Raw genomic sequence first — 10,025 nt, 5'->3', positions numbered from 1 at the left:
AACCCACCACCCCCCACCCGCCCCATCTCCCTTCCACAAGCTGCTTTAATTGCACACTTTGGCACCTACATCCCTCGCTCGGCTTCCTTTCTTTAACTGTCGACTGACTTTGAAACACTTTGAAACAATTAAATCCACTGATCTGTTTAAGATAAGATGTACAGTTATTTCCATTATGGCAGGTAAAGACAAAGAGTGTGCGTGTGTGTGTGTGTGTGTCTTTACCTTTCTGCGTGTGTGTGTGTGTTAGTGGGTGTGTGTGTGTGTGTGTGTGTGTGTGTATGTGTGTGTGTGTATGTGTGTGTGTGTGTGTGTGCATCCGACCTTGCTGCCGGCTTGTGTTGTTAGCCAAGTCCTTGTTTCCTGCTTCCGATTGCTACTGTCAAGGCTGAGTCAGCTTGCTATAGTTCTGTAGGCAAACACACACACACATTCACACTTGCACTCACGCTCTCTCTCTCACACACACACACATTCACACAAGCATATGCATAAATGTTTAGAGTTTTACTCTCATACATACAACGCACACGCCAACACAACAGCTGACCAGATTGCTCACGCACACAAAATGCAGGAGATTGTTGTGGGTGGAAGATTTAAGATATTTAGAGCTGCACATTGTGAGCATGTGTGTGTGTGTGCGTGTGTGTGTGCATGTATAGAGTGAGAACAACTCCCCAAAAGCAGCACTCACAACTGTGACAACTCCACAACCGTGCACATGCTAATCCTCTCATTCTGGACTGTTTAGATTTGTTAACACGCACACGCCATATTTCCCCCAAAGCTTTGACTGACAGGACTAAGCATATTTACAGGTTTACTTGTGTAGACAACTATGTAATTACAAGCGGTGGCTGCCTGTGCATACGAGTGCAGATTTTGGTCCATAAGCCATGACTATAATTAAAGAAACGGCCTGTAGAAGTAAAATGAAATCTGCGGTTTGTAAAGAGATTTTCATGCTTCATGTGTTCTGGTATCAGTTTTGTTGGCAGTATAAAGTTTTTTTTGGGGGGGGGTTGTTTATGTCATAAATGACACTAATTCTACAGTTAAACCTTCTCCTCCTTTGTCTCCTCTCAGAGAAACTGGCAGCAGCCTCAGTGTCTTCTTGACTCACGTCAAAAGACACATTAGTAAAGGAGGAGTATGTTCTCTATGCTACAAAAAGCTATTTGCTTTCTACCTTCACATTTAAACCTGTAGAACGGGAGTAAAGAATTACACAGAGTTCTTTACACACACATTATACACATTGTTAATGGAGGTGTTTTAGTTATGAGTCGGTGAGAAGAAAAGAAGATACTGATCCTCTTTAATGGATTTATTGAACAGCTGCCTTTGTGTAGAAATACATTAAGAAAACACGTAATACATTCGACACTGCTCAGATCCAGTTTTACATTCAGGTAATTAGCTGATACAGATCACAATATAAATGAACCACGTGTGAATAATTATACATCGTTAATCCTTATTAAACTATATTAATTTAAAGTGTATTTTATTCAGAAATCACAAAGCCACGTGCTTTCAGTCTTTTCATTGAAAGTAGTCTCTCATAAATGAAGCACTTTGTGTCCAACAGTCTCATTTCTGCCTGAAAAACAACCGTAATCTCCATATTATCAGCTGAGGATGTATTATGGGTATGTAAGCAGGAGGACCTCTTCTCCGCTGAAACACAAATAGCTTTGTCAAATCAGTTGTGTAGTCAAAGCACTTCTCCGCTTGGGCTAAATTTGTCAGATGGACGCGGCTCAGCAGGGCTGGAAAACCTGTGTGACACACTGCAAATTGAGTTGCTATAAAATGAAAAATGGTTTAAGCCTCTCAATTACTGTCGCACAAAAAACATTGTGGAAACTGTCTGATAGAGCTGTTGTTACAGATCTGGAGGCACACAGCATAACGGGCAGAGAGAATTAGAACACCTATAAAATGAAGTAAATTCATCATGCTCTGCTTTTTCAACCTGTCAGCTTATCACAGATTGTCTTTAACGGATGCTGCACTATTGATTGTAAAATAACAAAACAAAAAAAAACAAAAAAAACAATCAATGCCCTGAAACTGCATTTTTTTGCCACTTTTTGTTGCTTGTTTCTTGCAACATTTCCCCAGCGGTGATGGAGGGGCAGTCCGGAGCTTCAGGAGAAATCCCTGTAGGTCTGTTCGGTTCCAGGCTGATTACTGTGGGTTGACTCAGGTGCGGACTGAGCTGATAAAGCTCAGTGCTCGCAAGCTCTATCTCCTCACACACACACACACACACACACACACACACACACACACACACACACACACACACACATCTATCCTGAGTGAACAGCCAAACCCAGTTGACAGTAAATGAGCCGCCCCTCCCAAAATGGTACAACCCTACCCTAACTTAGGACTCAGGACTGTCTGGACAGTCAAGATAAGTTTGGAAAATTCTCCAAACTGTGTAAAAAAATAAAAAATAAATAAAAAAAAAAAGAGGAAAAAAGGTGGATGCTGATAAAAAAAAAAAAAAATACAGATTAAAATGGAAAAAAGCTCTGTGCGGTTGATCAGTGTAGTGCAAATGATTCACTGTGACGACGTATTGTCAAAATGCTAATCGACAAGCTTACGTAAAGTTACACTTAAAAATTAAAATTTCCTCCAATCTACATTGTTTTTACACTTGGAAACTGACGCGGCCCTGGAGACCGGGTGAGTTGCTGCAGCAGCTGTTTAATAGCAAGTTTCCGATTGGTCCCTGACAGTTTGACTTCAGAGTGTAATTACACTTTAAACCACCGGGTAGTCGATCTTCCCTATAATGATATTAATGATACGCTTATATCGCTCAGTATCATTCTAATAACTTCAAAGTTAAGTTGCAAGTTGCACATGTGGGTGCCCCGTACTCTGTCACTATCCACAGATACTTAATATCCTGTCTCAAGAGTAGTTTTCTGAAGAAAAAAAAAAAGCCCAGCTCCGATCAAAGCCCCGTTCCTTCATTTCCTCTGTCATTACATGGGTCACATCCTTCCTCTCAGCGGTAGACCGACCTCTCCGTGTTGGGACAATAGTCCGAGGTCATGTGTGATTTCAAGGCATGCTTCACTAATAATTGTAGTAATAAGGAGTTCAGATTGACCCGGTAATTGCTAAGTGAGCGCCAGTGATTGGCTTTGACATCCTCTTACTGAAAGAAATGATCTGATCGGATACCACGTCTCGCATTAGGACAACAGCTCCGGCTGCTCTGTCGCTGCTTTGACTCAAATTATACAATATTTCACGAGTCCAAATATTCGAAAATGGCAAGTTTTATGAGTTGTAACTGCACCTTTCCTTGCAATAGTAAACTTCTTTTTGAACACCTAGCTGATCACCACTAGTCTGACACAGTCATAACTAGAAGAAAAACGACTCACTTTAACAGACTGACCCAAATTATTGCTTTATCCAGTATATAAGCAGATTTTCTGGATGGTGCCTGCCAAGAAGCTAATGAGGCCTGTTGTGTCGAAAAGTACAAATTCTTCCAGTGTAGAGGAATTCATCCAGAGCGCTGCTGCTCTCCCAACACCTACCTTTTCTGTTTATGTCTCCTCTATGAACGTACGTAGACATATTTAGCCCGTCTGCCCTGCAGGCTGTCACGGTTTCAGCACCTGTTTACCAGGGTGCAAGTTCTCTCTCTTTTTTTTTTTTTTTGGCAGCCATATTGAAAAAAATACATGTTACCAAGAAAGTGTTATGAATTTTTATTGAAATGGAATTGGCTGTCCATGGATGTCATATATAATTTTATGGTAGCTGCTAATATACAGTTCAGTACATTACAACTTAGCGTAGGAAGCCAGCAGGGGCCCACACACACACACACACACACACATATATACACACACACACACACACACACACACACACACACACACACACAAACTCTGCCCATCTGGGGGCAGGTGTTACAGTTTATGGAGCGGAATTGCAAAGTAGCTGTGTTTACTCACTGCACCATGGCTTAGCAAGCAAGGGAACAGACACGTGAAAAAGAGAAAAGAGAGACAGAAATAGATATAAAGTATGTGTGTATGTGTGTGTGTGTGTGTGTGTGTGTGTGTGTGTGTGTGTGTGTTGTGCATATTTGTGTACATGTGTGCCCCTTGTCCATCTCCCTGTGGTGGCTCTAACCTTCAGTCTCCCTCTGACTTCACTAAGTTAAGCTTCCGGGCTCACAGCTGGCCTGCAGAAGCACACAGTCATACTACACCACACACACACACACACACACACACACACACACACACACACACACAGCAAGCTAACTATACATGCACGGTTGGGTGGATGGATGGATGCAAGCTTGACGGATAAGTTTGGAGAATTAATGGCTGATAATGACTGACTGGAGGAGGTGGAGGAAGAGATGGGAGGGATGAAGGACAGGAGGGAGATGTTAGTGACCTGCCGTGTGCAGAAATAGGCGTGAAGCTGCAGGTCAAGGGTGAAAAACTGAAGGAGCTATTTGTAGCATTTGCTAACATTTTCCACATTTGAACCCTATATTTGTCATATATATCCCCGATGTTCCTCTGTTCTGTCTGGGATCGTTAAACAGAACTGGTTTAAGTTTTGACCAACAGTTTGAATCATTTTAACTTTTTAGTAAGTTTGCTGAGTTTGTAACCATCACACTGACTGTTTCTATGGAGAACAAGATAAGAGCTGTAGTAAATTCTCGTTGTAACTGGGAACCCAGTCACCCTTTGATAGTTTACGAATTCATCCAAAATTTAAACCCACACATGCAACAAAATTTTAAACTATGTGATTGATGTGATGATTCTTACTGAAACGCTCTGTGGGAATCATATAGTTGACTCATCTCCTTAAAGGATGGGCAGATATAATTAGATGAGAGGATCAGTGTCACTGTCATATCTGTCTGTTTAATGTAAAGCTACAGCCAGGAGTCTGTTAGCTTAGCTTAGCTTAGCATAAAGACCGGGAACAGGGGAAACTACTAGCTTAGAAGTCATATATGACATGGTAGTTGAACATCCTTGTGTAGCTTTATACTTAAAACTCTGCTCTTTATTTGTAGATTTTGAAAAGCAAATCCCTTTTCTGGTTTGAATGAAAATGTGTCGTGTTTGATTCAAAATGAATTTGTGATGAAAAAAGAGAAGCTAGTTGAGAGGAGCTCAGAGAAGCAAAATAACTAAAGTGAAATCAGAAACTGCGGGGTCATTTCCTCAGAATGTGCTCCTCTCCATGGGGGCGCTAAAAATGAAAGAGTTTCAAACAACGGCTGGAGCCGAGGAGGAGAGAGGAGGCCGTCTCTGAGCGGGGTTAAAGGGGTCAGATCTTGAGGAGGATCAACACTGAACATTTAGTTGTGACTCTCATCACAATGGACGGCTGTTATCTAATTGTATCTAATTGAGTGCTGTCATTTTTTTTCCCCCAGTTTGTCATTTTTTCGTCTTCTGCCTGATACTATGCAAATACCGTCCAAACAACAGTGACACAACAAATGTGGCAAAATATAGGTTAGTCACACATAACTACAACCCCATGCCCCATTTCACAACAGTGAGTAGAAGCGACTGCTCCGACTGGTATTTCCTTATAATCCGAGGCTTTTCAGAGGACCTTATGTATTCATGTAAAGATGTTAGCAAATTTTACTCGGTGTACATGGAAATATATAATAAGGGACGGCGAGTAAAGCACATATATGGGTGGGTGGCACAGTGGTTTGCAGCCCAGCTAGAGTTTCCCTCCTCAGGCAAAAAAACACCCTATTTAAGAATGTTGGGGTCATGGCAAAGGTGAACTGCCCAGAGCCTCCAGTGTCCTGTGGAAGTATTATCCAGCCTTCGACCGCTTCGATTGGAAGTGACATGGATAAAGGCTGTGTTCTATTGTGAGCGTGTCTCTCCAGTCATCACTTCAGGCCCAAAAAAAACCCTAAAAGAATCAATCACCCAAGAAAAAAAAAGCAGTCAAGGTCATTTTCGCTCCATGCAAGACATTCACACAAAGATAATGCTAGTGTTGCTTTAGGAGCCTGTGACCTTTGACTGTACCACACTGGAGCAGTTACCCATTTATTCCAGTTCTTGGAACTCCTCCTTACAAACCGGAACTGAGTGGACCATTGTGGTGAGTTCAGGTCTGCCTTCCTCTGTGAAAGTGCCAGCAAGCCATTTCAGATTCTAGGCTAGTGAGGCGCTAAAGTGCAGAGGTTTGGCACTGTGGGATATTAGTATGGATGGTCATTGTCACAGCAACCTACCTTATTGATATGAATAAGGTCAATCTCATCCCTTGCACAGTCAGTTATAAAGATGCTGCTGTGTCTTTCTGACTGATATAGATCTTCTTTAAAGGCCAGTGTAGGAACTGTTAACATTACACATAAACTGTGTACATGAGATACAGAAAGAGGGAGAACAGTAAATGATGAAGAAAGCCTGACCTACAGTAGGTCTGGAATCTGCACACGGCAAAAAAGTGTTGAAATTGTAGTTTATAAAATATGATATGTATACATTATTAATTTAAAAGCTGCAAATAGGTTTGTGATGTAAAGTAGCGGTGAATGTTCTTTACTAATTGACCGACTGACTGATCTGCTCTTCCTTGTTAGTATGCACATGTTAATTTGTTTGATTTCCTGCGTTGTATTTGGCCTGTTTGTTAGTCTCCATTGCGTGGGTGACTGCTCCTTTTCCAAGTCAGGGTCTTAATAACCGACTGTGTTGTAGAGGCAAACTGATTAGTTAGTATTTGTTCATCTTTTGAAGACACTCAGTTGTGTTGTGTACATGCTGTTGCGTTGCATTTGTCGTTTTCCCTGCAGCGGATCCAGTCCAGTGAATCCAGTATTTACACGGTGGCTCAGAAGTGGAGTGATGCCTGTATTTGTGATGTTGGTGCTCGGCGAATAGATCTTTGTTTATTCAGCGTTTGTCTCCGGTATTTCAAGCCGGGAAAAATCCTCGTCATGTGCAGTCCGCCATATTGTACGTGTCCATATTCTAACTCACATTTTGGCCGAAAGTTGGGTCACCTGACTGTGGCGAAAACCTGATTATTTATCTATGTTGTTTCATGAAATCTGGAGAAACAGTGGAAGCATTATACACTGCTTTACAACATGGGGCAATTATGTGAATGATTAGACAGGTTTACAGTGAACAAGCCCCCCATTCAGCCATATAATGTAACCCGAAATGCTCCCAATGATTGCAAATATGCGGGGTCATGTGGACTCAGGTGTCCAACATGAAATAGACATTTAACTACATTCATCTGTCTTTTCTTGTCCAAATAAGAGGTTTATAAATAGGGATAAACTGAACTGGTTTTTAACACTCTTCATACAAACCATCGTTTGACAAAAGACATTTAAAGCAGCACATTGACATGCAGACAAGTATCCCGAGTTAATCTTCATATCCTGGTTTTGATCATATTTAAGATATGACGTTTCGCATTGTGACCTAGTTACATACATGATTCGAACATTATCCAGGTTTCTCATGTCTGTATGAGTTTGAGTTATGTCAGTAGCTGAGGATGAGTGAACCCCTTTAGTTTCTGGCCGCCTGGTTTCTTCTGTATTGACCGCTCCGCTGGAACTGAGCTTCTCTGTCTTATGATGGAAGACGAGACGAACCAGCGCTAAAAATGAACCGTTAACGATTTCACTTACTAAATCATGTGTGTTTCGACTTGAGGACGCATGTATGCACTTACATGTACCGTAGTATCCTAGGTTTCTGGGATTTGGGGATATCCTGGTGTCTGAAGATAGGATATATATACCTCAGGAGTTAGAGGGTTGGCGGTTCGTTTCCAGGCTCCTCCAGTCTACATTATGATGACTGCCCCTGATGTTTTCATCAGTGTATCAGAAAAGCACTATATGTGTAGGAAAAAGCTCTGTGTGGCTAGAAAAGCACTATTATAAGTGCAGTCCATTTAGCATTTCTGGAGTTACCATGTGCTCATGTAGTAGTTTCTTTGACGAGTCTGCAGTTGTTGCTGCCTTTCTGCCTAGAAAACATTGTACTGTAACAACTGCATTTTCCTTTTCAGTATCATCTTACCTCAGTGATCCTAACATCTCATCATGTCCTTCATTACCTCTGTCCAAGGGGATACGTTTTCACCTTATTTGTCAGCAGGATTACACAAAAAGAAATAAAGTGATTTGCACTGAACTTGGTGGAGGGATGGGTCATGGGCCAGGGGAGAACCCATTAAAATTTGAGGCGGATCTGGATCATTGATTTTTTTTTTTTTTTTTAATCTGGTGTATGCTGTTTGACACTGGCATTGATGGAGGTCTGCGCTCTGCCCTTCCAGTTTTAAATATATTCATACAAGCTTTGAGGTTTTGTTACTGTATTGTAAATAATAAACAGAGAGCATCAATAGTTGACCAGAAAAATCAGTTCTTGGATTTCAAAACATTCCAGGATATACTTGTAATTCATCATGTGCAACTAGGATTAATTCAAAATCACAAAATCTGTGAGTCAGACATTGTTTTCCAAGACTGTTAGTGTTGGTTTGAAGAGAAGCCGTCTACGGTCCTCAGTAGTTAAAATGTGATACACTGTTCTAACCTGCTTCACATTTACTGTGCATCGATGCGACTGTTTTGAAAGAAGGGGAAGTTGAAACTCTGAGAATGAGGTGAGGAGAAAAGGCTGATGAGGCTTATTCATCAGCTTTGTCATGGATTTGTAGGAAGCAAAAACCAGGGGTGAAAAGAGCTGATGATGAGGCTCGTTGAGGCAGCATGCTCACTGTGTTAGCTGGGAAAAACGAGGGGGGGGGGCTGATAATGCTTGCAGAGGCTGCGTGTGTGTGTGTGTGTGTGTGTGTGTGTGTGTGTGTGTGTGTGTGTGTGTGTGTGTGTGTGTGTTTGCACACTCTTGTTGAAGCAGCACACTTGCAGTGTGAGGATTGAGGGCAACTCCACAGAGATGATGGTTGTTAATGCTGCCTCAAGTGAAGAGGGCTAAAACAATGAAGCAAAACAAGGACAAACAACAGAGATGGGAGACTGATGATGGAGCCTGATATGTGTTTGTATTAGGAAGAAAGACAGAAAGATTTCTAAAGTAAATATCAATAACTCATCCGTTACAGCATCTGTTTCATTAAATAAGTGATACTTTCTATCAGAGCTGATTCCAGAGAGAAAATTTTTCCCACAACTCAAACATCAACTACAACTGAACCCACTTATTATTTTCATTATCAGTCAATCTGATTTTCTCCACTAATTGATCTTTAAAGTAACAGAAATACAGTCTGGGAGATGTCATTGGAAAAAATAATAATTTGTACGAATGAAGTGATGTTGAATTGAGAAATGTGGACAGACTACCTGTTCAATACAACAGTGTGTTACCTTTTAGTTCCTTAGATGTATCTCACAGGATAATTGACTTTATCGCTGTAAAAACTAAAAATGTTGTCATCTTCTGGAAACATCCGTCCGACTGATTGCACTGGGCCAAAGACTTTTGCTGCCCACTACAAGAGAGGAGGATGCAAAATATATAATATGATGTTATTAATTAATATTAAGTCAAGAGGACAAACTATTAATTTATGTACATATGTTTGTTTTTTTCTCCACGACACCTCCCAGGCTTCATTCAGAAGAAACTGTGTTCTGGCTGACCAACAGTATTTAGTTTCCTATCACATCAGCAAATCCTCATGTTTTTAGCTTGAATCAAAAGATGTTTGCCATTTTCCTCGATGAATGACATGATCACTATAATCACTTGATTATCAAAGTATTTGAGTTTGTTTTTTGTTTATCAGCTAATCCATCAATCCATTATTTCAGCTCCACAATCAGCAAAAGACGCCATCAAACAATTTCAGTTCCAGTTCCGCAGCTGATATTGTGGAAATAGATGTCTGTATGCTCTTGTGCAAGCTGAAAGACATGCACTCGTGTGTGTGTGTGTGTGTGTGTGTGTGTGTGTGTGTGTGTG

General features: G+C 41.1%; 1 protein-coding gene across 3 annotated transcripts in view; it reads left to right on the top strand.

Moving 5' to 3' along the window:
• The window catches only part of slc6a9 (solute carrier family 6 member 9), a 70,578-nt gene that overhangs the window by 31,768 nt on the left and 28,785 nt on the right, over window positions 1-10,025 (top strand). The window lies entirely within an intron of this gene.

Source organism: Seriola lalandi, unplaced genomic scaffold (genome assembly GCF_002814215.2).
Source record: "Seriola lalandi dorsalis isolate HSWRI2012SDOR001 ecotype SW California unplaced genomic scaffold, Sedor1 jcf7180002054824, whole genome shotgun sequence".
In the NCBI taxonomy this organism is placed as follows: Eukaryota; Metazoa; Chordata; class Actinopteri; order Carangiformes; family Carangidae; genus Seriola; species Seriola lalandi.
Note: the sequence above shows the minus strand (reverse complement) of the source record. Positions and strands in the feature narration are given on the sequence as shown.